Here is a 5,656-nt window from a genome sequence, read left to right on the forward strand (position 1 = left end):
TTTTTTTTTTTTTTGGTTTTTCGAAACAGGTTTTTTTGGATCACGCTGTCTCTCCTGGAACTCACTCTGTAGACTGGGCTTGCCTCGAACTCAGAAATCTGCCTGCCACTGCCTCCCAAGTGCTGGGATTAAAAGCGTGAGCGACCACAGCCCATATTTTTGAGTTTTTAATGCACTGGACATGGTATATCTTGAAGTACATACTTAGTATTAACTACACTCTCCTATTTCCATAAATTTGCACATTTCTCACCTCTCAATATAGCTCATTTGTTTTAATATTACAGGGATTTTCTTCCAATTGTATGAAACATATTCATGCAGGATTTCACTTATAGAGATTATGATCTAGGACATGTATACATGAAATATAATAGAATTAACTAAGCCTGTTTAAGTCATGATAGTGTCCACTGAATTGTTTTCCTATGGACAGCACAATTTCATTTTTATGAATAAATTTCCCATTGCATTTACATATCACATCTCCTTTATCCTCTTCTCTGTTGTTGACAATATGGCTGTTTTCCTAATATATCTGCAGTGAACTGTTTTAATGGCTATTTTTGGTGTCAACCTGACTACACTTGGAATTAATTAAAACTCAATTTATTGGGTACACCTGTGAGGGATTTTCTTAATTAAAATTATTAAATCATTTGAAGTACAATTACTCAACATTAATCTGGATCTTGTGCCAGCTTATAGAAAGAATGTGGAAGAAGGAAGCTCTTTGTTCTTCACTTGCTTGTCCTTGCTATCCAGTTCATAACTTTACAGCATTACAGCCTCCTTCTTAAGGATTCCAGACAATGTATACAGACGACCAGATGAGACAGCCTCAGGGATTGAATAACTACAGGACTGGTGTTAACCATTATTATACTAGCAAGAACATAGCCTGCAAGAGATTCATGTGTGTGTGTGTGTGTGTGTGTGTGTGTGTGTGTGTGTGTGTGCGTGTGTGTGAACATTCTCCATATATATTCATTGAATCAATTCAGTTCCTCAGGGGAACCCTAACTAGATATTCTGGCTATGCAATGTGAGAGCCAAGTACAAGTGTGCTACAATCAAACTGACAGGCAAATATGTCTCTAATATAGTGAATTGAAATACTTTTTGTAAATACCTAAAAGTGGTATTACCTGGGCCATAGGTTAGAATCGTTTTTAGTTGTGTGAAGAGCCTCCATTGTGATTCTACTTTGGGTTGATTCTAGAAAAGAAGACACATGGACACTTTTAAGGGCCAATAGGAAGTCTCTACTGCTGGTCAGCAGCTGCATCAGGAACTTGTGCATATCATGCAGCCCTGAGTCTCACTGCCTTTAGACAATTTTTTAAGAGATTTGTTTATTTTATATATATTAGCATGCTATGTGCATGTACACTTGCATGCCAGAGGAAGGCATCAGAGACCATTATAGACAGCTGTAAGCCACCATGATGTTGTTGGTAATTGAATTCAGGACCTCTGGGAGATCAGCCAGGGCTATTAACCACTGTGCCATCTCCGTAGCCTGACTTTGGAGGCTTAAGCACAAAAACTATGTCTTGAATTGGCACACTTCAATTATCAGTAAGAGTTATGAAGAGGCAGAGCTATAGAAGCCAAAAGGCAAGGCTTTTACATTTAGGGGCTTTTCCTGGATCCAGGCACTATGGTCTAGGTTTTTGATGGTTAAGCCTTTGTTACGTAAAAATTTTTGGCAGGTGTAGGGGTCTACATGCTGTATTCTAAGGTCAGCTTGGTGTGTCCAGCATGGAATCAGTAGTGTTAAGATCTGGGGGCCTGCTACAGCTCCTGTACATGATGTAAAAGCTTACATTCTTACCAGTTATCCAGAAGATTTTTCTGCCTTCTTGAAGGTGTTTGTCATTTCTTGACTCAGTGCCATTAAGCATTTGGTTTCTAAATGGTGGTAGTACCTGGGAAGACTATATAACCTTCAGGAAGCACAGCTTTCCTAGAAGAAGTGAATAATGAGGAGTGGCCTTTAAGGTTACAGTCGAGACATGGTTCTGGCCTCTCTCTTTCCTGGTCAGCCATGACATTGGAATCCACTGACATACACCATACTGCTATTAACTGTGCCACTCCACCATGCCTGCCTTGCTGTGATACACTACAGATCTCTGAACATGAGCCCAAAACAAACCTCCCCTCCTTGTTTCTGCCAGGTATTGTGTCATAGCAGCAAGAAAGAAACTAGAAGGCTGTAAAGAGTGTGCCGTGTATGCTGTTTAGTTTTGTTTCAACTTGAAACAAGCTAAAATCATTTGGGCCAAGGGAATTGCAATTGAGAAAATGCCTTCAGAACATCAGACTGAAAGCAAAACTGCAGGGTATTTTCTTAAGTCATTGAGGTGGGAGGACTCATTCCATTGTAGGTGGTGACATTCCTGGGTTGGTGGACACAGGTGTCTATAAGAAAACTGGCTTAGTGTAGCTGGAAAGGTGGCTCGTTGGTCAAGAGCACTAGCTGTTCTTCTAAATGTCCTGAGTTCAATTCCCAGAAGCCAAATGATGTTTCACAACCATCTATAATGGGATCTACTTTATTTCATGGTATGCATTTAAAAATAGCATTTACATATATAAAATACATGCATAAATCTTTTAAAAAATAAGCTCAGGAAGAAGTATTCATCACACATCCATGGCCTCTGCATCAGCTCCTGCCTCAAGATTGTTTCCCAGTTTGAGTCCTTTTTTGGCTTCCCTCAATGGACTGTGACTCAGGATATTTAAGAGTAATAAACCCCTTTCTTCCCAAGGTGCTTTTGGTCATAGTGCTTAATTACTGACCTAGAAACTCTAAAGTAGTTGGTGACTGTGTTTGACACCTGCCCTGATGACAGTGGTTGTGGCACAGAACAAAAAACACACATCACTGTAAAAGGGATAAGAGAAAGTAACTAGCCCAAATCATGTCCTGATTTTCAGAGACTCATGGGTTTAATAACTGAAGCTTATTCTTGACTTTCTATATGAAAATATTCTTCAGTCTTCAATAAGACAGCTTGAAGACTTGAAGGCAGCAAACAAAAGAAACCATCACAAATGTGGCAAGATGTTATCTCTAAAAGCATACTGATAATGACTGGAGGAGGCAGGCATGTGTGTGAGTGCTGGCACACAAAAGCACAGCACGAGTAGGAAGTTCAGAGGTCGACTCTCTGAAGTCAGCCCTTCTGTGTCACAGTGGAATTTGGTGATCGAATTCAGGAGTCAGATTTGGGTGACAAACAGCTTTGCCTGCTGAGCCATCTGGACAGTCCTACTTCAAGTTTTCCATAACAAGTTGCCGAAGGTAGGTGGAGTAACCACCGTGTCACTGAACTCAAATTCTGACAGAACTTTCACAGATTCACTCATTGAAAAATGCATGCATTTCCATGATATGAAGTTTACCATAGATTAGCAATAAAGGAGAAAAAATAAATGTGTAATTTTCATCAAATAATTTTTTAAGTAAGCAAAAAACTTTTCCATTCCTTTGGAAAAACTTTCAATATATTTGAATATTTTCTGTATATATTTGGTCTAATTTACTAATATTTCTATATCCACCCTAAAAACTAAGGCTACCTAACCTATTAGTGGACCCCACTATATCTGTTATATAAGAACAACTCACCTGAGAACATCTTTCAAAAATACAGATTCTGGGGTTTAGGGAGATGGTTCAGGGATCAAGAGCACTGGCTGCTTTTCCAAATGTTCCAGCTCACACACTGGATGGCTCCAAACCTGTAATATCAGATCTAATGGAGTTCTCTTCTGACCTCTGTGGATACTTATACACACACACACACACACACACACACACACACACACAAACACAGACACACACACTTACACACTTCTAAAACCTTTTTTAAAAACATGTGAATTCCTAGAGCTTGAGATATTGCTCAGTGGTTAAAGAACTCTACCTCCTCTTTTAGAGAACCAAAGTTAATTTCCCAGCATCCACATGACAATTCACACCTATCTGTAACTTCAGGTCTAGGACTTGTGACATCTTATACATACATCACATATGAAGCCAGAATTACAATTAACATTAAAATAAATTAAAATATATTGATTCTGGGGAACCTTCTTCAAGATAACTCTCCTAACAGGTATTAAGTATAAAAAAAATCCTGAAATCTTTCATGTGTCAGCTTTTTCATATAGGGTCTTGATGTACATGATAAGACACCCTCAAACTTTCTATCCTCCTGAGGAGTGCTGAGGCTATAGACATGCATTCTATTGTTCATATGATAAATTTAATTTACCAAATACATCAACACATATTTCATTTGCTAAGTCCTTCAGTGTCAAATATTCTTCTCAGTATTTTGCTTTCAAACAAGAATCACATCAATTCATACACTGTTTTCTGAGGCTGACAAAGTGAGGCAGGAATATTGCAATTTCAATCTCTGCTTAGACTTCATAGCAAGTGTCTGGGTGACATAGGGAGACTGTCTTAGGAGTAAAAGAATAAGTAAAAAAATCAAGGGCTCTAAGACCATCAAAATGAGTTGTAATGAACATTGTAAAAAATATGTAAAACAGCTTAGTCAAAGAACACAACACCCAAGACTACATCTCATAATCTGATAACCAGAACCCAGAAACATCACTAGAGATAACCAGACACAGTCCTAGAACTCCAGGATGGCCACTGGACAGTTTATAAGTAGAGACCAAAATGTGCCTGCTCGGCAAACCTGGAAAGATGTCATCTTGATGTGCCCTGCATCTGGAGTGTCTTCCCCCATGATTCCAACCCTTAAAGAATTCTACTAGAGACAGAGCCTGACCTTCATTCAGCTAAGGTAAATCACATGGGTTAGTATCCTTCAGGAGGTAGGACTAGTACTGCAGTTAAGAATTTAGGGTAGGGAGTCTGTCTAGGCTGGTGCCCTGAGCAGTGCTAGAGTGCAAATTCCATACAATACCCAGAGGAAGGTCCACACCCAGGAGCTCTAACACACCCAGAATCATAGGATCAGAGGTAAGGAGGATACAACATCTCTCCCAACACGAGGAGTAAGTGGGACCAGCGGGATGCTTACATGCAAGAACTCAGCCAGCCCAGTGGCATGGGTTACTTCCAGTCTCTCCGAGCCGGTGCCCTGAGCAGACCTTGGGCACAAACTATGCAGCAATTCCCATAATACACAGAGGAAGCTCTACTCTAGCCACTCTAAAGGGCCCAAGATCACAAGATCCCAGAATCACAGAATCACTGATACAGGGCAGGTAGCACAGAGATAACCAGATGGTGGGAGGCAAGCATAAGAAAATAAACAGCACAAACCGAAGTGATTTGGCATCATCAGAACCCAGTTCTCCCACCATACCAAGTCCTGAAGACACCATCACACTGGAAAAGCAAGATTCAGATCTAAAATCACTTCTCATGATGATGATACAGGACCTTAAGAAAGACATAAATAATACCCTCAAAGAAATACATGAGAACACAAGTAAAGAGCTAGAAGCTCTTAAAGAGGAAACACAAACATGTGAAGGAAATGAACATAACCATCCAGAATCTAAAAATGGAAATAGAAACAATAAAAAAATCAGAAAGAGAGACAACCATGGAGATACAAAACCTAGGAAAGAAATCAGGAGTCATAGATGCAAG

At 39.6% G+C, this 5,656-nt stretch overlaps 1 protein-coding gene and 1 long non-coding RNA gene across 2 annotated transcripts in view; one reads left to right on the top strand and one right to left on the bottom strand.

The window, feature by feature from the left end:
- Window positions 1-5,656, top strand: part of LOC116102063 (uncharacterized protein C2orf78 homolog) — a 135,806-nt gene that overhangs the window by 3,650 nt on the left and 126,500 nt on the right.
- The window catches only part of LOC116102071, an 11,733-nt gene continuing 7,223 nt past the window's right edge, over window positions 1,147-5,656 (bottom strand). The window contains exons 2-4 of the long non-coding RNA XR_004122996.1: window positions 3,644-3,756; window positions 1,838-1,969; window positions 1,147-1,218 (exon numbers count right to left, since the gene is read on the bottom strand). This is a non-coding gene — a long non-coding RNA (uncharacterized LOC116102071). The remainder of the gene's footprint in view (window positions 1,219-1,837; window positions 1,970-3,643; window positions 3,757-5,656) is intronic.

This window comes from Mastomys coucha, unplaced genomic scaffold (assembly GCF_008632895.1).
Source record: "Mastomys coucha isolate ucsf_1 unplaced genomic scaffold, UCSF_Mcou_1 pScaffold21, whole genome shotgun sequence".
Lineage (NCBI taxonomy): Eukaryota > Metazoa > Chordata > Mammalia > Rodentia > Muridae > Mastomys > Mastomys coucha.